General features: G+C 37.6%; 1 protein-coding gene and 1 pseudogene across 1 annotated transcript in view; one reads left to right on the top strand and one right to left on the bottom strand.

Annotated features, from left to right (window-relative positions):
* The window catches only part of UFM1 (ubiquitin fold modifier 1), a 208383-nt gene that overhangs the window by 167557 nt on the left and 14055 nt on the right, over positions 1-26771 (top strand). The gene's annotated exons all lie outside the window — the stretch shown is intronic.
* On the bottom strand, positions 4536-8185 carry LOC140616387 (small ribosomal subunit protein eS19-like; annotated as a pseudogene).

Raw genomic sequence — 26771 nt, 5'->3', positions numbered from 1 at the left:
GATAGCTCATTGTAGTTTTGATTTGCATTTCCCCAATGATCACTGATGTCAAGCATCTTTTCACGTACTTGTTGGCCATTTATATGTTGTCTTTGGTTTAATAAAATAGAGCTTCTCTGTAAGTAAGTGACTTGTAATCAGAGTTCCCAAAGCTGTCACTGTGGCAGTTTATTCAGACAGAATCAAAGCTCATACTTTAAATAAGAGACAAAGAAACAATTTCCAGGAGAAAAGTGAAGGGTGCATTATATAACTTTCAGGGAGCATTTATATTGATATGATAAGGCAGCAAGGAGCACCACTGTTAGAAATGATAATGACAAGGAAATGCAGAATTATGTGTACTAAGCCTGTAGTTTGAACAGAAATGAACAAGAAAGACTGGAGCCATTTTTCAAAAATCATACACTGAATAAATGGGAAGAGATCTGTAGCAGAGTTTCAAAATGACATAATACTATTTGGTTTGTATCTAATACTATAAATTTATGTGTTATAAGGATTAAAATACTTCACAGATATTATTTTAGTAAGAATTTCATCCAATTATTCAGAGGAGCATATAAAAATAAATCTATCTAAAACATACCTATGTCTCTTTTATTGCCACAGGAGCTTCTAAGGCTTATGAGAACATAGTTATATCAATTTTTTATTTTTTTAAAAAAATCTTTTTTTAAGATTTTATTTATTTATTCATAGAGACAGAGAGAGAGAGAGAGAGAGAGAGAGAGGCAGAGGGAGAAGCAGGCTCCATGCAGGGAGCCCGATGTGGGACTCGATGTGGGCCAAACCACTGCGCCACCGGGGCTGCCCAATTTTTTAAAGTATTTAAAAGTTGAGTGGAATATTCTGAGATTACCATATATATCAACCAATTTTTTAAGTGAAGAACATGATACAGAAATGATATTATCTTGCAATTAGGGTTTCCAATAAACAGTGAAACCATTCTTCAAGGGCCCAGGGATTTTTAAATATGTCATGTTACATAGTTAAAGAATGGAGGTACAAAGAAATTGTCAGACAATGGAACCAGTGTTTAAGGATTCATAGCGTAAGCTTATTGTGCTTGAATGATGGGCCCTGTGTGAAATATTTTTATATGTAAATATTTTATTTTTACTCATCTATAAATTGCTTAGATCAAAATTGTTAGCTACATTAAGTTGACGTAGTTCAAAATAAGATAAAATTTAAGATAAATAGGATAATTTCCAAGTAAGATCCCAAGAGCCTGATTTCTTTCTACAGATGAGGGTGATCATTCTCTTGTCTACCACTATATCTCAATGCCTGGGATAGTGCCTAGAACAAAGTGGGTACTCAATATACTCAATATTTATTTGCTAAATGAACTGATGTGACTTGAAGGCTCATTTTAACTTCCTCCTCTTTTAGATCTCTATGGACATAGCAATCATAACAATGGGAAAAAAAAGAGATCTTTTTTTTGTCAGTGTTGAATCTAGAAAAATGGTGACATTTACCAAAAAAAAGAAATGATTGCTATATGTTCAAATTGGATCAGGGCAAAATATTAATAATTAATAAGCTGACCTGTCCATGTGGGAAGGAGTAACCTACTGAGGAAGCATGACCAGACCATCATTCTCCAACTCAGAATGGTTTAGGCTGGAAGTGGCAGCAGATTGGTTAATAATCAGAGGCATGTCTGAATCCCATTATCTTCCCCTGGAAAAATTGCCAGGTACCAGAGGCTACATCTATGGAAAATACATGAGGTTATTTTTAATAGGCTTGGAGCTTGACACAGGTAGCCCTACCAGGTACAGGATAGCTGCTATATCAAACAGTGAATAGAAACTTCAGTTTTTCCATTTCCCATGTGGTACGTCATTGACTGGGCAGAGGAAAACTAAAAAACTACCATTTTTATCTTCCATTATTTGGGCCAGAATGATTAAAACAAAGACTCACACAATTTCAGAAAACAACCACCTCATTTTTAATGCTAAGCCAGCATTGAACTTCTTGGTAAGTGTAAGCAAACAGTAATAGATGATCATAGTGATGATGGTGGTGGTGGTGGTGATAATGATGATGACAGACCCTCAGAAAGATACTAAGTTTCCTCCTTCTGGATCAAGGATTTATCAGGTTTTGATTTCTGTCTTAATAAGGCTGAATTCCTAGTATGTATCAGTTCTTTCTTGAAGTCGAATTAAAATTTTTATTCTTTCTTGAAGTCGAATTAAAATGATAAAGGAAATTAAAAGAAGCTTCCAAACTTAGAATACAAGATCCATACTTCTTAAAAGGAGCTCTTGCTTCCTTCAGATCTTGGCTATTTGTAAGGGAACGAAGAGAAAATTTACTCTAATCATCAACACTAGGGAATTCAGACCCTCCATTATAATTATTACCACAAAAATGCTAACCAACACTGAACAGAGGCATCAGATTGGGATACTGAAGAAAATTTGGGGAAAAAATTAACTCAGTAAAAGTTTATGTTGATTGGTCATGCTCAAGTAGATGGCGAATAAAATATCTAAAGCAATGAAAAGCAAAAAGGAACTGCAACTCAAAAAAAATCTTTATTGGATGAGACAAGGTGTAAGATAAAATGAAAGAGAGTCAGAATAATTAATATTCATCCAGTAGAAGTTCCAAAATGATTATGTTGTAGAATGTTTTCTTTCATCTATTCAGTACAAGGGAAAACATGATAAACTAGGACAGAACAATTCATCTCTAATACAGTAAAGAATAGTAGTATCTTAAACCATCATCCTATTGAATATCAGAAAAATGGAATTTACCTTTAAAGCCGAGAACACAAGGAGTACACTATTACCATTATCAAATATTATCTAGATATGCTAATCGATGCAAAAGTATGACAAAAACAACCCAGACAAATAACTATTGGAAATAAGTGGTAAAATTATTATAATTTTCAGATAATGTTATTGTTTACTAAGAAAATGCAAGAGAATCAATTAAAACATAATCAAAACTCATAAATAAACCCAGAAAAATGTCTAAATATCACATTAAGGCAAACTTTGATAGTACCTTATGTACCAGCAACAGTCCATTTGAAAAATCTAAGCGAAAATATTTTATTCTTAGTAACAACAAAAAATATAAATGCCCTATAATGTGCAGAATCTAAATAGAGTAAACTACAAAAAGTCGTTGGAGTACAAAAAAGACTAGCAAATGAAGGTATTTTGTCTCTGATGGAGAAAAATTAATAGTGTAAGTATAATAGTTCTCCCTAATATGGCTCAAAAAGTAATCTGATTATAATAAAAACAATTATAATTACAATAAAATAAAATATAATTACAAAAATAACTATAAAATCACAATTAAAAATTTTAAATGTTTTGTGATTACAAAATATTATTGAAGTTCATACAATTGAAAAACTGGGCTAAAATAGTATAAAGAAATTTGTGGGAGAGTTACATTGTCCATTGTTAAAGATGCATTAAAGTGTTTCAATAATTAGACTTAAACAGCCCAAACTGATTGGAAGAAGTTCTGAAATTGGTAATAAGAGAAAATCCAAAAGAACAGAGTTGTAAATAGCATAGACACCATTTATTATATTTTACATAAAAGAAATCCAGAGGTAGACAGTTTAGAGCTGTCAAGGCAGCGCCATGTTGTCATCAGAAACAGAGGCTTTCCACCAGATTCTTTCACTGTGGCTTCCATTCCAAGTATAGTTTCTGTAGGTGTGGCCACTGTGTGGTTTCTATCTTCCAGAGCATGCCACCTATTATTTACACACTGCAGGCAGAAGGAAAGAAAAGGCAATAAAGCAAAAAGCTGGTTTCTCTTTGATAAGTGAATCCCCTCTAATCAGCCTTTGCAAATGGCACACGTAACAATCTTGCTTACCCCTCATCTGCCAAATGTAGTCACATGATCACACCCTGCTGCAAGGAAGAATGCAGAGTATACAGTTTCATTTATGTGGTAATTTGCCTCGCAGAAAATTAGAATTCTTTTTCCATGGAGGCAGCAGAGAGTGGGTGTTGGGCTAGACAACTCCCAGCTTCTGACAAATGAGTTAGAATATAATAAAGTTGGCATTTTATATTAATAAGGAAATTATGAATTTTCTCCAAAATGATGTGAGAAATCAGCTACGTGTTTAGAAAAATATTAAGTTCGGGGGCGCCTGGGTGGCTCAGTCAGTTAAGTGTCCATCAAACTCTTGAGTTGGGCTCAGGTAGTGATCTCCAGGTCCCCAGATCCAGCTGCACCTTGGGGCTCCGTGCTCAGCAGACAGTCTGCTTGAGAGCCTCTCTTCCTCTCCCTCTTCCCTTCCCCCACCCCCACTCTCTCTTTCTTTCTCTCTCTCAAATAAATAAATCTTTAAAAAAAGAAAAATATTAAGTTCAGTCTTTCCTTAGAGTATACACATGATAAATTTCTATCATATTTATTTCCAAATCATGTAGGAATATTTAATTTTTATTTATTTATTTATTTATTTATTTATTTATTTATTTATTTATTTTTACGGATGAGGCAATTCATTAACTCAGCATTTGTTCTAACGCTTCTTGTTGGCAGCTGCCACCTGTCGGGCGATTCTGTCCAGATCCCGCTGTCCCTGGGGCGTCAGTTTGCAGCCCCCATCTTGGTCCTTTTCCACCATTTTCAGCCCCTCTGGGGCTTGGGGGACCCTGCGGACCAGGCCCTTGGAGCCTCTGCTGAAGTGGCTGGGCGTGACCCCGTTTCTCTGACGTCCCCCGTAGATCTTAGTCATGGAGCCCACCCCAGCGCCACCCCTGAACGGAAGCAGCTCGTGTGTAGAACCAATTGTCATGGTAGGGAGCCAGCTCTTTATGTCAGGCCAGCTTGACAAGGTCCACCCATTCAGGGACTTTCAGCCTCCTAGACTTTTTGAGGAAGGCTGCCAGAGCTCTGACGAGCTCCTGCTTGTTCATGTCTTTTGCAGTAACTCCTAGGCATCCTGTGGCCTCCACGCAGCCAGCCAGGGGAAGGGGGACATGTAGGAATATTTTATTTTATTATATTTTATTTTATTTATAATTTTTATTTATTTATGATAGTCACACACACACAGAGAGAGAGAGAGAGGCAGAGACACAGGCAGAGGGAGAAGCAGGCTCCATGCACCGGGAGCCCGACGTGGGATTCGATCCCGGGTCTCCAGGATCGCGCCCTGGGCCAAAGGCAGGCGCCAAACCGCTGCGCCACCCAGGGATCCCATGTAGGAATATTTTAAAGTGCTGTAATTGTAACTTTTTTATGATTTAAAATAAAATGTCATTAAAAGACTATTTTAAAAAAATACAAAAAAGTATGTCAAGATCACTATACTGTCATTACCAGAGATAGTGTTTTACATTTTGCTCTCTGTATAAATATATGTATGTATTTAAATATATATATAAGTATGTACCAAGTATATAATATACATAGATATATCTAATAAGTGTACATAGTTCATATGTGTGTGTGAGGGTACCCACACTCATATTGTATGGTTCAGGATACTGTGGCTGAAACTTAATCTAACACATAAAGAAGCGATGTGTTGAAAAGAAGCTCATCAAACATTTGAGAAACCAACAGAGGGAAGAAAAACATAAAAGATACGTTATGGGCGAGAAGTGTGAGGACTACAAACCATCAAGTCCTAGTTATGTTTTACAGAAGAAATAGAAATATATATCTCTGTGCTTTCCAGAGATGTAATCATCTCTATTATCCACAGAATCCATCAGTTATAATCAAACTCTTCCCTATGATAAGACTAGAAAGAAATTTAAATCTCAGGTCCTTATAACAAGCCATGTAATAAAATGCATAGCAATTTCAACACTGAAACAACAAATACAAGTCTGTTTCTTATCTCTCGATGTAAGCCAATATAATCTTGGCAATGTGAAATTCAATTAAAGCTGTTCAACAGGAAGCCAAAGCAATTTTGCCCAGCTCTGCAGCAGTCTGCTATTCAGGGCAATCCAACATGAGGTTTTAGAATCGGTATAGCAATGGTTCTCAAAAGGTATCCCAGTGGAAGCTCTCAGGTTCCAGATAAGCAACAACTCACTTAATTCTGAGAGTCCTGCATAAGAGTTCATTTGAAAACAAATTTATACCATTAAAATGTGATAGTAACTTTTTGAAAAGCTTATTGTGGAGGAATCGATGGTCTAGTTGTTCTTTAGTCTTCCACAAATATTCATTCTCTTACCTGTACTTCTGGTATCATGAGAATATATTAAACATTGAATGCCATGAAAATTGCCTCAAATAAAACTATTCTCAATTGCTGAGTAAGGATATACCAATAGGTTTGAACCGTGAGACAAACGGGGTATAGCACTTAGGAATGTCAGATAAAGGCTGAGCAGCTGAAGTGGGAACACTGGTGAATTTTTGTGCAGCCCCAGCCAAGAGACACTCAAACCAAAACCCAACTTTTTGTCTATTCACAGCTCAAAGCCTAAACCATAGCCTCATATTTTACCCGTGTGAGTTACAAAAGCACGCTCAAGAGCACCAGAAAGACAAATGGAACAAATGAATGAGTGTATGTATTCAATCCATATAGGTGTTTTTACAATTCTGCTTCTGAAATTTGGCTCCCAGGAGATGCATCTCAGTCCACCTATATATGAAATCTAGGTGAGTGTTCTCTTTTCTTCTGGTGAAATAAAGCAGGCAGGAGAAGAAATGGGTTGAAGTTGGGTGAGGAGGAAGATTTCTAAGACTTTCTCTCCTAGAAACCAACATTCCTCTGTGTGTTCTGTGTATATATATGGTCACTAGGAATATGGCTCCTCTGCTCAAAAGAGATCAATGAATTATGATATCAAAGAAATGCCACTGACAACTTTTTCTCTATTTTAGTTACACGTATTTCAGGGACCAATAAGATACAGTCATCATCTCCAAGCCTTTGGAATACCTATTAATTATTTTCACTGAATGATTATCCAAAGGATCAAGTCACTATAATAAACTGAGAAGTCACCCCCATTCTAATTTTTGTGTTATAGTACGTTCTTTTATACAACTTGGCTAAGTTCACCAAACTGGTTGTACAGTGATCATTAAATCAGACCTGAAGTTGTACAACTGCTAGAAGAAAATATAGGGGGAAAGCTCCCTGATATTGGTCTTGGAAATAATTTTTTGGATGACACCAAAAGCACAAGCAACAAAAGCAAAAATAAATGTAAGCCTGCATCAAACAAAAAAAAGCTTCTGCACAGCAAAAGAAACAATAAGGAGATGAAAAGGTAACCCATCCATGCAAAGAGAGAAAATATTTACAACTCATCTGAGAAGGGGCTACTATCTAAATATATAAAAGCTCCTACAACTCAATAGCAAAAATACCCAAAAATCCTATTTAAAATGGACAAATGACCTGAATAGACATTTTCCCAAAGAACAGATTTACATGGACAACAGGTAAATGAAAAACTGCTCAGCATCACTAATCATTGGTGAAATGCAAATCAAAATTACAATCATGAGATTGTAAAAATAAAAATCATGAAATATCACCTCATACCTGTTAGAAAGATTATTATAAAAATATGAGATAACTGGAGACTGTGTAAAGTAAAAGGAATCCTTGTACACCACTGGTGGGGATATAAATTGGTATGACTACATGAAAAACAGTATAGAGCTTCCTCAAAAACAAAAATTAAAAATAAAACAGCCGTGTGATCAAGAAATCCCACTTCTGGGTATAATCCGAAGGAAGTGGTATCAGAACCTGAAACAGATACCTCCACTCCCCTGTGCATTGTAGCATGATGCATATCAGTCATCATATGGAAACAACCTAACGGTCCATCCACAAATGGATGGAAATATATAGATAGATAGATCTATCTATCTATTTGTATATCTGTAATTTGGCAATAAAAAAAAGGAAATCCTGTCATTTGCAACAACATGGAAGGATCTTGAGGACACTATGCCCCGTGCAATAAGTCAGATGAAGAAAGACAAACACCATGGAACATTACTTGCATGTGGAATCTTTAAAAAGCTGAATTCATAGAGAGAGTAGATTGATGGTTGCCAGGGGCTGCGAGTAGGTGATGAAAAGGAGAGATTTGGTGAAAAGGTACGGACTGCCAGAGAAAAGATGAATAAGTTCTGTAGATCCAGTATGCAGCATGATGCATATAGTTAACGACATTGTGATATATACCCAAAGGTTCCTAAGAGAGTAGATTCTAAATGCCATCAGCACAAAATAAAGAGTGACAGAGTAGAGGCGTTAGCTACTCTTTCTATGGTAATCATGCGCGCTAGATATGTGTAGCAAATCATCACATTGCACGTCTTACACAGTATGTCAATTGTATCTCAATAAAGGGAAAAAACTAAAGCTATGTGCAAGTAAATCCATACATAACATACTTTTTTGGGTGAAGCCTTGCTATAAAACAAGGTGATCATCAGGAATAATAATCAGGAAATAATAAATGTGTGATTTAGACAATAAATACTGTTGAGAAAAGACAGATAAGGAAGGTTAGCTACCATGACCATTGTCCTCTGACTATAAAAGAAATTCCAATTTTTGATTTTTTTTAACTTCTTTGAATTAAAATTCAGGCAGACAAAATTTGATACTAGTTTATGAATCACGTTGTGACAGTCTTGGTGGTCCAGTTCTCCTCCTCATTATTAAGTTTAAGTGAACCTCCCTTACCTTTACATTGAAGGTATGGATTGAGTTTAAAAATGCAAGGAAGATGAAAAGTTCCTTAGCTATCAAACCTCTGATCTATAGAGTATTCACAACAGGCTAATCTAAAAGTCTTATTAATCTGAAAGAAAGAACAATAGTGTATTTATCTCCAGACAGCAAGAAAATTTAATAGAAATATGTTAAAAGTCATTATTCTCATGAACCAAGCATGCATGGAGAGAAGCTGACAGATCTAGAAACCATAGACTTGCCTTCTAAGAAATCTTTGATCTGAGAGTAACAGCAGGGTGAAATATAGCATAAAGTTTTCCAGAAGCATTGGTTTTATACTTGAAATAGAGGATTCTAGGTCAGATTTTTTTTTAAATTTATTCATGACAGATGCAGAGAGAGAATCAGGCTCCCTGCGGGGAGCCTGATGTGGGACCAGATCCCTGGACCCCGGTACCTGAGCCGAAGGCAGACACTCACCACTGAGCCACCCAGGGATGGCTCAGACATTTTTGAAACCTCTGAGATTTTCCCATTGCTGATTGTGCTCTATGTTATTTTAGTAAAAACTGGGAGCCGTAACAACTACTCTGAAAACACTTTCTCAAGTAAATCAAAGATTTGTTAAGTATGTTTGTAGGTCAAGGAAAAATCATGAGGATTTCTGTATTTCTTCTGTATGTCTGTATGCACTTGGAACCAAATAGTGCAAACCTACACCTCACATGTCTCTCTCATGAAGTAAGAGCAGTGATGACATTTTTCTCTTCTGTGAATATAGAACTTCCATGAATGTTCCAATAGTTGGGCTGCCCCTATGGTGGACATCACAGAAGTCATTTTTATCAAACCTGACTTCAACTTTCTGGCAATTTAGCTGGTATATTATATTGTGTAAAAGGTATAGCATGAGTTTATATATATACATATATTCCATATCAGCCCCTGATTTATTTGTCATCTTTTTATCACTTTAGTTTTGCAATGTAGGTATGTTGGTAATACTTCACTTCTACTTTTATCTTCGTGTAAATCAAGTTTCTTTGGTGTTTTGTGAACCAGTGTTTATACCGCCTTTGTGTTTGGCTGTTACAAATGTTTCATAAAATAGAATATAACTCAGCTGCTTTTTCATCTTAGAGAAGTAGTATTGAGGGTTATTAGTTCAGCACATGCCATTACTGTTTGTATATCTTGGAACTGGAACCCATTTATTAAGTACGAAGACTCACATCGGGTAGAGAGGAACAAAGGAAACCAATCTAAACTAGCTATGGCTTTAACTATTGGAGGCATGGTGCCATCTGGTGGGAGAAAAACAATATTAGAGGAGAAATACAAAGCCCATTGCTCCCACTGATCACAGAAGTTGCTGGGGGAAAGGCACAGGTAAGCAGGGAAAGCAGAGATATAAAGTGTCATTTCTATCCCTCAAATGTCAGTTCGTTAGTGAGGAAGAGGTTGTAAGGTTGTACAGATCTGCCGCTGATCGGCTACAAACTGTGTAATGAAGGTAGCACAGACGGGAGAAATTGTTCCATCCACGCCTTGTTTCATTCATTTTCATTTCATCCATCCCTCCACCCATTCTTTTTTTAAGAATATTTTATTTAAATTCAATTTGCCAACATATAGTATAACACCCAGTGCTCATCCTGTCAAGTGCCCCCCTCAGTGCCCCAGTTATCCCATCCCCCTCCCCCCCCCACCTCCCCTTCTGCAACCCTTTGTTTGTTTCCCAGAGTCAAGAGTCTCTCATGGTTTGTCTCCCTCTTTGACTTTTCCCCACTCGGTTCCCCTCCTTTCCCTTATAATCCCTTTCACTATTTCTTATAGTGCCTGTATGAGTCAAATCACATGATAATGATCCTTCTCCAATTGACTTATTTCACTCAGCATAATACTCTCCAGTTCCATCCTCGTCAAAGCAAATGGAAGTTTTTTTTTTTTTTAATTTTTTTTTAATTATTATTTATTTATGATAGTCACAGAGAGACAGAGAGAGAGAGAGGCAGAGACACAGGCAGAGGGAGAAGCAGGCTCCATGCACCGGGAGCCTGATGTGGGATTCGATCCCGGGTCTCCAGGATCGCGCCCTGGGCCAAAGGCAGGCGCCAAACCGCTGCGCCACCCAGGGATCCCCTGGAAGTTTTTATCCTTTCTGCTCTCCATCCATTCTTTTAACAACTGACCGCAAGCCACGGTTCTCAGCCAGGCGATGTCCTCAACACCATGAAACTTAAATTCTGATAGAAGGACATGGGCTACAAACAGTTCTTTAAAGCAATATGTTAAATGCTTCAGGGGCACCTGGGTGGCTCAGTGGTTGAGCGTCTGCCTTTGGCTCAGGTAGCGATGCTGGGGTCCTGGGATGGAGTCCTACACTGGGCTCCCCACAGGGAGCCAGCTTCTCCCTAGGCCTGTGTCTGTCTCTGCCTCTCTCTCTGCCTCTCATGTATAAATAAATAAAAACAAAACAAAACAAATGCTTCAGAGAAGAAACTGAGCAGAGCAGGGATCCTGGCAGTGTGGGGTGGAGAAAGGGTAAGGGGGAGGTGCTCCAATATCAAGAAGAGCGTCCAAATATCCCTAAGTTCTGCCAATGCTCAATAATTCATGATTACACTACGGTTAGTGTATCTTTTATGAGATTTTATTCCTGCAGTTCTTTCAGACAGAAGCAGACTGGATCTTAAGTGACAGGTGTAATCACCAATGATTGATACAACCACCTAAACCAGCTCTATTGAACAACGGTGACCTAATAGTGATATCTAATTTATAAGCTTCCAAACATGATGTACTATTCTTCTGCTTTCTTTATCTTGTTATTTTCCCTAACACTAAAGTAGTTTAGATGTCTTTCCTGCTGCCTTATTCAGATGTTTACAAAATCCCCAATGAGGAATATAGTGCTAGTAAATTGCCCATCTTTACATATTATCATTTTTATGTCTGATAGCTATACTAAAAATTTACTATTTGAGCTTTCACCTTACAGATCTTCTAAATAGGAATGTCACTGAATTTTAAAAGAGAAAGCATTAAGGATGAAGATCCAAGGAGCAAAACAAAGGACAGATTTCAGCACATTGTCGCATTTTTAAATGGTGTCATTATCTAAGCTGTTAAGTTATACCAGAATCTATTTATTAGTATTTTTTTAAGTTTTTATTTAAATTCCAATTAGTTAACATACAGTGTAATATTAGTTTCACATGTACAATGTAAGTGATTCAGCACTTCCATTCATCACCCAGTGCTCATCACAGGTGCACTCCTTAATCTCAATCACAATCACTATTTAAACCATCCCCCATCCCCCCAACCACCTTCCCTCTAGTAACCATCAGTTTGGTCTCTAGTTAAGAAACCAAGAAACAATTTGAATGCCTTTTATTTCTTTTTGTTGCCTGATTGCTGAGGCTAGGACTTCTAGTACTATGTTGAATGCTGTGGTGAGAGTGGACATCCCTGTTGTATTCCTGATCTTAGGGGAAAGGCTCCCAGTGTTGCCCCATTGAGAATATATTTGCTGTGGGCTTTTCATAGATGGCTTTTAAGATGCTGAGGAATGTTCCCTCTATCCCTACACTCTGAAGAGTTTTGATCAGGAATAGATGCTGTATTTTGTCAAATGTTTTCTCTGCATCTATTGAGAGGATCCTATGGTTTTTGTTTTTTCTCTTGTTGATATGATCTATCACACTGATTGCTTTATGAGTGTTGAATCACCCTTGCATCCTGGAGATAAATCCCACTTGGTCATGGTGAATAATCTTCTTAATGTATTGTTGGAACCTATTGGCTAGTATCTCGTTGAGAATTTTTGCATCTGTGTTTGTCAGGGACATCGGTCTATAATTCTACTTTTTGGTGGGGGGTCTTTGTCTGGTTTTGGAATTTAGGTGATTCTGGCCTCATAGAACGAGTTTGGAATTACTCCATCTCTTTCTATCTTTCCGAACAGCTTTAGTAGAATAGGTATTGTTTCTTCTTTAAACGTTTGATAGAATTCCCCAGGGAAGCCATCTGGCCCTGGACTTTTGTGTCTTGGGAGGTTTTTGATGACTGCTTCAATTTCTTCCCTGGTTATTGGCCTGTTCAGGTTTTCTATTTCCTCCTGTTCCAGTTTTGGTAGTTTGTGGTTTTCCAGAAATGTGTCCATTTCTTCTAGATTGCCTAATTTATTGATGTATAGCTGCTCATAATATGTTTTTAAAATCATTTGTATTTCCTTGGTATTGGTGGTGATCTCTCCCTTTTCATTCGTGACTTTATTAATTTGAATCTTTTCTCTTTTGTTTTTAATAAGGCTGGCTAATTATTTATCTATCTTATTAATTCTTTCAAAGAACCAGCTCCTGGTTTTGTTGATCTGTTCCAAGTTCTTCTGGTCTCTATTTCATTGAGTTCTGCTCAAATCTTTATTAACTCTCTTCTTCTGCTTGGTGTAGGTTTTATTTGCTGTTCTTTCTCCAGTTCCTTTAGGTGCAAGGTTAGCTTTTGTATTTCAGTTCTTTCCAGTTTTTTGAGGGATGCTTGTATTGCAATGTATTTCCCTCTCAGGACTGCTTTTGCTGTATCCCGAAGAGTTTGAACTGTCTCTCTTTGCAGATGACATGATACTGTACGTAGAAAACCCAAAAGACTCCACCCCAAGATTGCTAGAACTCATACAGCAATTTGGCAGTGTGGCAGGTTACAAAATCAATGCCCAGAAATCAGTGGCATTTCCATACACTAACAGTGAGACTGAGAAAAGAGAAATTAAGGAGGCAGTCCCATTTACAATTGCACCCACAAGCATAAGATACCTAGGAATAAACCTAACCAAAAAGGTAAAGGATCTAAAAACTACAGAACACTTCTGAAAGAAATTGAGGCAGACACAAAGAGATGGAAAACTATTCCGTGCTCATGGATTGGAAGAATTAATATTGTGAAAATGTCAATGCTACCCAGGGCAATTTACACATTTAATGCAATCCCTATCAAAATACCATGGACTTTCTTCAGAGACTTGGAACAAATCATCTTAAGATTTGAATGGAATCAGAAAAGACCCTGAATAGCCAGGGGAATATTGAAAAAGAAAACCAGAGCCGGGGGCATCACAATGCCATATTTCAGGTTATACTACAAAGCTATAATCATCAAGACAGTGTGATATTGGCACAAAAACAGACACATAGATCAATGGAACAGAATAGAGAACCCAGAAATGGCCCCTCAACTGTATGGTCAACTAATATTTGACAAAGCAGGAAAGACTATCCACTGGAAAAAGGACAGTCTCTTTTAAAACAGTGCTGGGAAAATTGGACATCCACACGCAGAAGAATGAAACTAGACCATTCTCTTACACCAGACACAAAGATACACCCAAAATGGATGAAAGATCTAAATGTGAGACAAGAATCCATCAAAATCCTAGAGGAGAACACAGGCAACACCGTTTTTGAACTTGGCCACAGCAACTTCTTGCAAGATACATCTATGAAGGCAAGGGAAACAAAAAGCAAAAATGAACTATTGGGACTTAATCAAGATTAAAAGCTTCTGCACAAAAAAAAAAAAAAAAAAAGCTTCTGCACAGCAAAAGAAACAGTCAAGAAAACTAAAAGACAACCTACAGAATGGGAGAAGATAGTTGTAAATGTCCTATCAGATAAAGGGCTAGTATCCAAGATCTATAAAGAACTTATTAAACTCAACAGCAAAGAAACAAACAATCCAATCATGAAATGGGCAAAAGACATGAAGAGAAACCTCACAGAGGAAGACATAGACATGGCCAACATGCACATGAGAAAATGCTCTGCATCACTTGCCCTCAGGGAAGTACAACTCAAAACCACAAGGAGATACCACCTCACGCCAGTGAGAATGGGGAAAATTAACAAGGCAGGAAACCACAGATGTTGGAGAGGATGTGGAGAAAGGGGAACCCTCCTGCACTGTTGGTGGGAATGTGAACTGGTGCAGCCACTCTGGAAAACTGTGTGGAGGTTCCTCAAAGAGTTAAAAATAGACCTGCCCTATGACCCAGCAATTGCACTGCTGGGGATTTACCCCAAAGATACAGATGCAGTGAAACCCCGGGACACCTGCACCCCGATGTTTCTAGCAGCAATGTCCACAATAGCCAAACTGTGGAAGGAGCCTCGGTGTCCATCGAAAGATGAATGGATAAAGAAGATGTGGTTTATGTATACAATGGAATATTACTCAGCCATTAGAAATGACAAATACCCACCATTTGCTTCAACGTGGATGGAACTGGAGGGTATTATGCTGAGTGAAATAAGTCAATCAGAGAAGGACAAACATTATATGGTCTCATTCATTTGGGGAATATAAAAAGTAGTGAAAGGGAATAAGGGGAAAGGAGAGAAAATGAGTGAAAACATCAGTGAGGGTGACAGAACATGAGAGACTCCTAACTCTGGGAAACGAACAAGGGATGGTGGAAAGGGAGGTGGGTGGGGGGTTGGGGTGACTGTGTGACGGGCACTGAGGGGAGCACTTGAGGGGATGAGCACTAGGTGATATGCTATATGTTGGCAAATTGAACTCCAATAAAAAAAATAAAAAGAAAGAAACCAAGAAACAGACTCATACGCTTATACCTTTTTTTTAGTCTTTAGTTTTTACTTAAATTCCAGTTTGTTAACATATGGTGTAATATTACCTAAATATAGGTTTACAACATAGTGACTCAATACTCCCCCATTTCTCCAAAGAAGACATACAGATGGCCAACAGACACATGAAAAGATGCTCAGTATCACTGATCATCATTGCACTGGAAATGCAAATCAAAACTATAGTAAGACCTGTCAAAAAAAAAAAAAAAAAAACCTGTCAAAATGGCTAATGTTGAAAACACAAGAAACAACAGGTGTTGGTAAGAATGTGGAGAAAGGGGAACCCTCTCTTACCACTGGTGGGAATGCAAACTGGTGCAGCCACTGTGGAAAACAGTATGAAAGATTCCTCAAAAAAGTTAAAAATAGAACTGCTCTAGGATCCAGCAATCACACTATTAGGTATTTACCTAAAGAACACAAAACCACTAATTCAAAGGGATACATTCACCCTGATGTTTATAGCAGCATTATATATAATAGCCACATTGTGGCAACAACCCAAATGTCCATCAACAGATGAAATGAAAAAGAAGATGTGATATATGTATATATACACACAATGGAATCTTGCTCAGCCGTAAAAAAGAATGAAATCTTGCCATTTGCAACAACATGGATGGACATAGAGGGTAGTATTATGTTTATTAGTGTTTATTTACAGCTAGGTCCATCACTTAAAATAATTCAGAACACAATAAATGTGCATTGAATATTTTGGGTATCAGTTTAATCGTGGGTTTGTTTGTTCCTTGTATTGTTCATGAATTTTATATATCATGAAATTAAGTCAGGCAACCTGGAAGTGAGTTCCAGTCTTGCCCATTGGTTACAGGTTTCTCTTGACCAAGAAGTCTCTCCTAGACACCTCTCCACTCTGAGAAGAACTTTGCTGACCACCATAAATGACCAGACATTTAGGAATTAATAAGTCAGAAAAGGATTGGTCAATCTTATATTTACATTCATCTTCCATTTCTTAGTCACAATTAAATTTATTACAGTAACATTTTTAAACTATTTTTTAAACTACATCTTTACTCTCAAAACCACATGTACTCTGAATTTTTCTCTCTCTACTCGGGATATTGTCCTCTTTGCACTGCCTACCACTACATGTTTATTCAACTCATGACCTTATGTATATATTCTTAACTTTTTGCTTCAAATTTCACCTCCTTCAGGATGCCTTCCTTGTTTCCCTTAGGTGAAATTAAGAATTTTCTCTTCTGTCTTTCTTTAAATCTATGTATATAACCTCAAATGTGTTTCTTTACATTTAATCTGTTCTTGCATGCCTTATTCCCTTATCATAATATAAACTTGGGGATCAGAGACTATTTTCTAGTCATTTTTGTATTTTATATGCTCATCACAGTTTGTAGAACATGGTAGACACTTATTAAATCTTTGCAAAACATAAATCAAAATGAGAAAGAGATTCTAAGATGTTAGCTAACAAGGGCCTTTTCCATTTATGATATGGAAATAATTCCTATAAGAAAGTGGTCTAAAATTCAGGAAAAAAAATTATTACATCCATATTTTTTAATTGTTATTTATTTTGAAATAGGGGAATAACTTACTTCATCAACACTATTGAAGTTGAATTTTTCTTATATGCATTTTAATATTCAAGAAAGCCTAATATTCAAAAAAGCCTAACTAGGGGCACCTGGGTAGCTTAGTCAGTAAAGCATCTGATTCTTGATTTCGGCTCAGGTCATGATCTCAGGGTCATGAGATGGAACCTCACAACAGGCTCTGTGCTCAGTGCAGAATCTGCTAGCCCTTCTCCCTCTGCTCTTCCTGGTACTCCTCTCTCTCTCTCTCTCTAAAATAAAGGAATGAAATCTTTAAAAGCTAAAAAAGTCCAACTAGAGAAATACAAATGACATCAAATATCTAATTCTTTTTCTTTCTATGAGGCTTATACATATATAACTACAATTTTTTCTACATATAAAAGAATTAGAAAAAAGTATGAAAGGGTAAATAATTCAGTGACACTCTGTAGAAGAGAATGTGAAGTAGAGTTTCCCTGGAATACTTGATGTGCAGAGGCTTGCTGTCAATGACTAGCACTTACTCCCAGCTTCAGAGTTAGCCTCCTTTCCCTTTTGTGAGAAGGCAGCAATGTGAAGCAATCCCAGCTTCACGCTTTCTAGCCATTATTCATTGTTTTCAAACATGGTCATCCTATCTGGAGACTGCACTCTTCAAAGGAACCAGAAGCACAGTAAGGCTTAAAATATCACTCAAAGGAAAGATAATGATGTTTTGGCAAGGTTGTGTGATTTGATTGTTAGTTCTTTCATAAGTGCCACTAAGTACCTCTTTGGCCAAGCATCAGGTTTAGCAAACAATGTGTAATTCAAATCTCCAACGAGATTGGGCAGGAATGCGCACTGACTCATCAAGGCAGTGGCAGAATGAGACAGCGGAGCACTTTGGCTGGGTGTTCAGCTCCACCTGCTTATCGGTAAGGTGGCTCTTTGGGGGCTGATTTGGGCCACTGCTGCTATATGTACAGTATCCAAAAATAGGAAATAACCTGACTTAGGTTGCTACACCTGATGCCATAATTATCAGTGGTCTTTTCTAAACGAAAATTAATCAAGTTTAACACAAATCAGAACAATAGTTTTAAAATAGGACATACCAACTTCTTAGTGAAAAATGAATAGCCTTTCAATGACTCTCAAACAGTAGACCCTTCACCTATGGTCATTTGCTTTCCCTTTTCTCATAACTATTCACTTCGTGTTCTTGTGCCTTCTTCAAGACTAAAGGAACTGGGGCTCAGAGAAGCTGTATAAATCTTTCAAGACCTTATGTTAGGGAACTATCCCAGCTAATATTTGAACTCAAGGATTTAGACGACAACAACGGCATCTCTGTTTTCTTCCTGGACTCACTACTTCTAGGTCCTATCCATCCCCCTTTTCCTATCCTCACCAGTCTTTCTGTATTCTTCTTCTCATGTCTTTTCCCCTGACACTTTCCAAAACCTTAGGAGAAAGAACCATCTCCATTGCATGCTTCTGAAGATTTCGTTCACAACCCTCAAGAGCTCAACCCAGCATAGGTGAATTCTGGGTTCTCATTGTCTGATGCAGTGTACACTTTCTTGTTCCAGGAACTCAGTTTCCAACCCTGTTATCAACCTTGTTTCAGAGCAAAGTCAGAAACAGGTGAAGAGAGAGTACCAGCCTCTGTGCAGCTGCTTTAAGCTCTCTCATAGGTGCAGTGGTGTCCTTGTTATCCTTTGCTTACATTCACAAGTCACGTGCTAAAACTTCATTTTGTACCCAAAGCTAGTTGACTCTGGCTTTTTGCAGAAAAATATGCATTTCACTTGACTTTGAGGTTTTTTTTTTTCCTTGATTCTAATTTTTCAGACCAATGAGCAACAGCCAGTGGAGAACGAATTTATGGCAAGGTCTTGAATTCCTACAAATGTTTGCCAATTAGATGCTAGTTATATGATGTTATTTCTTTTTAGATATGTACCAAGATTTGAAGTTTTAGGTTCTTGGATTTTAGATTACAGATAAACTACCAGTGTTTGCAATTTGCCTACCAATTCCTATCAGCTGATTTGTCTCACTACCACCATTGCCGCCTTGTACCCACAGCCCTTTCACCAAAGACTTCAGTACCTGTTCTGTTGTCTGTCTGTCCTGTCTACCCAAGTCCCACCATCATTCTGGCCAATAGCATCATCATTGACAGTACATATGATCCCCCAGAAAACCAGCCCCTTGATGTCTAAGGATCTTTACTTCTGTCTTCCATTCTACTATAGGAACCCTGAGCATGGTTCCAAACTAGCTAATGTCACCTCCCAGAATGGCTCTTCTACATATTCTCCAATTCAGAGTAATTACAACCTACCTACTATAATTGTGATGATCTCATTCTATTGTTCATATCATACCATCCTTCTACCTCATCAACATCTCTGGTTCTACTGTCTCCCAATCTAAAGTCCATACCTGTATTTACTTATTTCAATTAAGTTTGGATCCCAAAGCAATTAATTTTTTCACTGGCCTGCCACTTCCCTCAACTGTCTTGCCCTACTCTCATTCACAGATGCTTGTGAAACCCCCTCTGCCTGTCCCATGGCTGCGGGGAACAGCTGGAAAACACTCACATGACTTCCTCTGAGATGAGCGTGTCTACTGACTCATGAGGACCTTTCTCTAACTTCCCTTACCATCCTCTCCTGTTCCAGGAGGATCCCCCCTTCTCCACAATAGTTCTTCCAGCCCTGTTTAACTTTGCTAGAGCTTATTACTCAACCATCTTCTTCTGCCCAACATTTATTTTTTTACTTATTTATTGACTTATGAGATAGTTATTGGACACCTACTACTTGCCAGACCCTAACCTCAGCAAATGGCCTCCACTCCCACTTTGCAAAGAAAATGCCGTCCAGTAAAGGAGTAATTCTTTAGTTTCTTGTCATGCCACCTATGCACTGCCTGGCATCCCTACTCATCTTTTCCTGTTTCCCTTTATAGGAAAGCGTTTCCACTCTCATTCTACTTCAGTATCACAGATGTTTCCACTCAAAGATGTTTCTATCCTCCTACCGTGCTTGGTTTTGTACTCCCTTAGCACTGGCTCTCCTTTTCCTCAATGTCTTCCTTTTTATTGCCTCCATGCTGTCAGAAAAAAACAAAACAAAACAAAACAAAACAAAACAAAAAACAACCCTTCAATCTCTTTAAATTAAAAAACAAACCAAGAAAAACAAACAAGCCTCTCCTGAATACACCTTGCATTCCAGCTGCTGCCTTTCTTCCTTCACATCAACTTCCTCACTTCTAAATTTATTCCTCAGCCTCCTGAAAACCAGCTTCTCTTTGTGTCCCTCTATCATGATATCACTCACCATGGTGATCAGTATTTCATGGATAGAGCCAATAGACAATTGATAACTGTTTATCCTACTTTACCTTTCTGAAATGTTTGACACTCTTGACATCTATTTCTCCCTTGACTTCAGAGACACCTTGTGCTCCTGGTTTTCTTTCCATCCTCTCAGATTCTTGGTGGGTCTCTCATTCTCTCTGTCTTGTGCCTTGAGATTAAAGTCCAAATCCACTAACATGCAAACCTTTGTCTTCTCCCCAGGGACTCCTGGCCTCCTGCCCATTGGAACACAGACCATCTCACTTTTCCTCTTCCCCAACACCATCCTTTTCTCTTTGGTCTGGCAATGTCCACCCACTTGCTGGCATGGCCTCTTCTAGACTCTTCCCCAGTCTGCCATAGCACTAATCACTTTGTACTGAAATTGCCTATCTCCCCACTGGACTATAAGCTTCTTGCAAACTCAAGTTATGGGGAATATATTGTTTTTTCCTTAGCACAGAACCAGGCAAATAGGGATTCGGTGATTTAAAATTTATTTTATTTATTAATTCTGGGCATGTATCTTTTCCTGTTACCTCACTAAAACTTTCCGTAATACTATACTCTGCCATAAGATTTCTCAAAGACATAAGCTCCCTATTTTATTCTCAAGCATTAAGCCGTTGTTCTCTTAGGGTGTAGTGCTTTGTAGGTACACATTGTTAGCATTTATTAACATTCAAAACAATGTAATTGGTCACAATATTATAAAAGAGTAGTAAGAAGTCAATCTACTATAGGTTTAGTATGCATAATAAATTCTAGTTTAATCGAAATGTTCTTTCAGTGTCAAGGAAGTCACATATTCCAACATACCACAAAGTGTAACATTAAAATAGTAGCATGTTAAACATGAAGAGACTGACATCAATAGAACCAGACAAAAATTCCATTGCCAAAGTACACAATGGACAGTATAATAGTTTTCTATTGCTGCTATAATAAGATACCACAAACTTAGTGACTTAAACCAACACAAATGTATCATCTTAACAATTCTGTAGGCCAGAAGTCCAACCCAGGTCTCACTGGACTAAATCAAAGTGTAGGCAGGGCTGAAGCCCTTTCTCAAGGCTTTATGGTAGAGTTCATATCCTTGTCCTTTATAGCTTCTGGAGGCTGTCTGTATTCCCTGCTCATGGACCTCTTCTTTTATCTTTAAAGCCAGCAACATGGCATCTGAATCTCATTCTGTCAACAAACCTCTTTCTCTGATAAAAAAGCCAAGAGAGATTTTCCTTTCTTAAGAATTCACATGATTAGATTGTCCTCACCTGAATAATTTACAATAATCCGCCCATCTCAATGTCTTTAACTTTAATCATGCCTGCAAACTTCCTTTACCATATAAAGTAACATATTCACAGGGTTTTGGGATTAAGACATGGAGATCTTTGGAAGAATATTACTCCTTTTACCATAGACACTAAGTATATATAAACGTGACACCTCAGATTATTAGAAAAGGATGGATTTCTTAATAAATAATGTTGGGTCAGTCATATAGACATTTGGAAAAAGATAAGCTTTATCTATATCTCGCACTATTCACTAGAATAAAGTCCTTAGAATAGAGCTTGAAATGTAAATAAATAAATAAATAAATAAATAAATAAATAAACCATACATATACCCCCAAATGAGAAAACATGAAAGACTGATAAATTTGACTTAGTTAGAGATCAGATAGGAAGAGGCTTGAACTGCTGCATGGAATGTGCACATTTCCAAGAAAAGATTGGCCAGGCCAATTGAGAGTCCTTAAGCAAAAGTCAGCTATTGAAGGAGTCCTGCATCTTGCCAGATTGAGCCTATCTTCCTAGCCTTGCCATGCCCAGTGCTTTGATGGAAGCTGCCATGAGAAGTGTGGCCTCTACATGAATTTAGTAATGGATCCAGATGAGGAGCAACCGGTGCTGTCATCCAGGTATGTTTTCCACAGCAGGAGATCAGAGTGCATTTCCATGGCTACTACACTATCTTCACCAGCTCTCCAGCCCCTCCCACCCCACACCCTTGGCCGTGGGCAAAAGGAAACTTTGGATTCTTTGGGCAAATGACCAAGGATCAATTCCAAGTCTGAGCAGGAAAGGTAGAAAGTAAAGCTAGGATATTTTGTAACCAAAAATAAGGAAATACTCAAAGACTAAGGTGGTCATGCATGAAAGGGCTCAGGGGCTATCCTGAAGGAGTTACCACTGGCCAAATTTGCACCAAAAAGAATATTGAAAACAACTGACCAGTGACCAAAGAGGAAGTGGGAGGTGGGGATGGGCTAAATAGGTGATGGGGATGAAGGAGTGCACCTGTGATGAGCACTGGGCTTGAATGTAAGTATTGAATCACTAAATTTTACACCTAAAACTATTATTACATGCTGCATTAACTAACTGGAATTTAAATAAGAACTATTTTTTTAATTAAAAAGAATATTAAGCATAATTTATTTAACAAACGAATATATTAAAATCCAAGGATTTATAGGATAATGATAATTTATGAAATGAAAGAAAAAGAAAATGGAAAGTTGTTTTGTTTTGTTTTGTTTTGTTTTGTTTTGTTTTGTTTTGAAGTAGGCTCCATGTCCAGTGTGGAATCCAACATGGGGCTTGAACTCACTCCTCTAATGTCAGGATCTGAGCTGACATCATGAGTCAAACACTTAACCAACCGAGCTATCCAGGTGCCCCAAGAAATCTCTTTTTCACAGAAGGAAAGTCTAGTATATATAGAAGTAGAAACAGAATACTTTTAAAAAATCACCATTTTGTAACCGCCAATGTAATTGGTACAAGTTTAGAGCATCAGTGGATGCAAAAACCAATAGGTGAAAGATAGTTTGGCAACCAGTAAAAAGATCAACTACAACTGCTTACTAAGTGCCTATAGAAAAATGCACTTTTACAATGAAGAGCTATGATAGTCACCACCTTAAGTGATCAAAATAAGCATCACTTATAGTGGACAGCTCAACAGTGGGAGCCTTCCTCTGTGACACTGAAAAAGTGAAGTGCCCAATATCACCTGTGAAATACTTTTTCCTTCCAAATTTAACCTGAATCTAACCAAGCTTCTAGACCTAATGGGATTCAGGGAGGATTTAAATGATTAGTGGGGAAATAATCAGACAAATCCAAAATGTAAGATATTCTGAGAAAACTGGCTTAGATCTTTCTAAAAGATAAATCAGACAGGAAGAGAGAGAGAGAGAGAGAGAGAGAGAAAATAGCTACTATTTACTAGACTAAAAGAGTCATAAACACCAAAGGCAATTTCTGAATTTCAGTTGGATCTTAGATCAAATAAAATACCTACAAAAGATATTCTTGCAACAATGAGAGAAATTTGAATGAAGACTGGATCTTCAACAATATGGTCAATTACTGTTTCATTTCCTATCAATGATACTGTGATTGTATAGGAGAATGTCCTTATTCTTAGCAGAGTTATGGTCAAGAATTTCAGAGTGAAGTGTTACGATGTTTTACAATTACTTTTATATGGTGTAACATACATAGTGTAGCTAGGTCAGTAGATGGATAGATGATGGTGATGGTGATGATAGATGATAGATAGATGATAGATGATAGAACAAAGATTTTAAAAATTCAATGCATAGAGGTAAAAAGAATATGTGTTTATTATAATCCCTCAAGCTTTTTCATATTTGGAATTTTCTAATAAAACTGAGTAGTAAAAAGACAGACAAAGACAGCATAAGAAATGAAGTCAAGACACTTTTCAGCTACTGCAAGAAGATATTAAAGAAAGACTTTAGCAATTTTAATTTGACATCTCTGTACAATTACCATGTTGATCAGGGTTAGATTGCATCTGTAAATCCAAATGATTCTGGGCATATTTCCTATTATATTGCTTCTTTCCTACCTTTTACTTCTTCTTCAACTGTCATACTCTTTGCTGGAGAGAATACACATAAACTCTAAGTCAAAAAATAAATTCTATATTCTAGAAAAATAGATATAATTTTTGAAGACCAAAGTAGAGCATGTTGATTTATATGATATTTTCAATCTTCACATGAAAACCTTCACTTTCTCAAGCATTGTGATTCTGAGATGAATAACAAACTAAAATCAGGAACCTGCAGTTCTAAATCTGAGCACAGTTGTAGGACTTCAGTGTAGGCCTTATGTTTAACCTGCATGACCCAGACACCTCCCATTAAAGTAGAGAAGGTCCCGTCTTGGAAGATAATTACCAAGATTACCCTAAAGCATCATTCCACATTATTACTGTGCTTTTGCTGCACCGATGTGACTGATGTCTACTAATTTACAGGCTACTATAGCAATCTGAATTGCGAAAGTCACTAATTTTCAAATTACTTGAGAAATGTAAAGTTCCTAAAGTAAGAAACTAAACTTAATTGTAAATTAACACCACCTCATATACTCTGAAACTTAGAAGTTTAACCCCTAAATGAATGAGTCCTTTTGTTTTCAGAATTTGAGGATAGTAGTTACCAGTCTGAGCTTCACGATAGTGATGAAATGCCTATTGGATTTGAGAGCTAGGTTCCCTGTCATCATATTTCTGGATGATTTCTTTCCCTAGGCCAATTTTTAGGGCTTAAAGGAGGTATGGGCTTTATCAAAGTCACCTTGTTTAGCAGAATCCAGGCATACTAGCTTCTCAGCAGGTGTCAAGATGGGGTCAGCTCCAGAGATAATAACATAGCATGGAATTCAAACAAAATTCATTTGTTTTGCTCTGACCTCCTTTCTAAAGTCTCCTAAATGTTGCGTATAGTTTGAAGGAAGAAATGCTTTCAAAAATATAGTTGTTTAAAAAACTCTACAAATAACCTCAGAGATTTTAGTAGGGCATCGAGGGCATCAACTGTTACTATGAACTAACAGTATTTAGCAGACTGTGTCTAATATCATACACATTTCATGACACACTAACAAAAAAAGTACAAGACTTTTCACTAAATAGGTTAGTTGGGTCAGTGTGTGAACCACACCAAATAAATCATCATGATTATTAAAGCACTGCTAAGTTTAAGGAACATATGGAAGAATCAAAGACATGACACATCTCTCCGAAAACCGCAGACTCAATCTCTCAACTATTTTCATAAGAAACACTACAGTACAAATAGCTGCAAAACAGATATAGACTCTGACCCCCAGATATTTACAGTTTTATAAAAGAGATGAGAACTATTCTTACATAGCTAGAAAGTTGAGACAGCTGCAATAAATCATTGAGAAAGATCTTAAAAGTAGTTTCTCTCGGTGATCCCTGGGTGGTTCAGCGGTTTGGCGCCTGCCTTTGGCCCGGGGCGCGATCCTGGAGGCCGGGGATTGAGTCCCATGTCAGGCTCCCTGCGTGGAGCCTGCTTCTCCCTCTGCCTGTGACTCTGCCCCTCTCTCTCTCTCTCTCTGTGTGTGACTATCATGAATAAATAAATAAAAATTTTTTTTAAAAAAGTAGTTTCTCTCTTCTTTCTATTCACATTGTCACTCTCCAAGTTTAGCTATTTGTTAATATTTCATTGTAATGGATCGCTGACTCCCAGATGGGATCTCTCCTCTGTCCTAGCCAACGTCTGCATTGCTACCAAAACACAGACCTCATGTTTCATAGCCTGAACTCAGAAATCGTGCCCCAAGAAGACATCCAGATAGATAGCCAACAGATGCAGGAAAAGATGCTCAATAGCACTCATTGTCAGGGAAATGATCATCAAAACTACAATAAGGTATCAACTCACACCAGTCAGAATGGCTATTTTTAAAAAGACAAGAAATAAGGGCACCCGGGTGGCTCAGTGGTTGAACGTCTGCCTTTGGCTCAGAGCGTGATCTCTGGGTCCTGGGATCAAGTCCCGCATCAGTCTCCCCAAAGGGAGCCGGCTTCTCCCTCAGCCTGTGTCTCTGCCTCTCTCTCTCTCTGTCTCTCATGAATGAATGAATGAATGAATGAATGAATGAATGAATTTTAAAAAGACAAGAAATAACAAGTGTTGGTGAGGTTTTGGAGAAAAGAGAATCTCATGCACTGTTGGTGGGAGTGTAAATTGGTGCAGCCACTCTGGAAAACAGTATGAAGGTCCTCAAAAAATGCAAAATAGAACAATAGGATCCAGCAATGCCAATGCTATTTTCAGGTATTTACCTAAAGAGAACATATGCAAAAAGATATATGCTTCTCATGTTCATTGCAGTACTATTTACAATAGCCAAGACATGGAAGCAATCTAAATATATACATATTTATTTCATATTTTCTTTAACCATTTATCCATTAGTGAGATATCATTTAGCCATAAAATGAAAGAAATCCTGTCATTGGCAACAATATGAATGGAGTTTTAGGGCATTATGCTAAATGAAATAAGTCAAGCAAAGTAAGACAAATACTGTATGATCTCCCTTATATGTAGAACTTAATAATATAAAATTAAAAAAAAAAACAGGCTCATAAATACAGAGAAAAGATTGGTGGTTGCCAGAGGTGGGGGCGAAGGG

Source organism: Canis lupus, chromosome 24 (assembly GCF_048164855.1).
Source record: "Canis lupus baileyi chromosome 24, mCanLup2.hap1, whole genome shotgun sequence".
Taxonomy (NCBI): Eukaryota; Metazoa; Chordata; class Mammalia; order Carnivora; family Canidae; genus Canis; species Canis lupus.
Note: the sequence above shows the minus strand (reverse complement) of the source record. Positions and strands in the feature narration are given on the sequence as shown.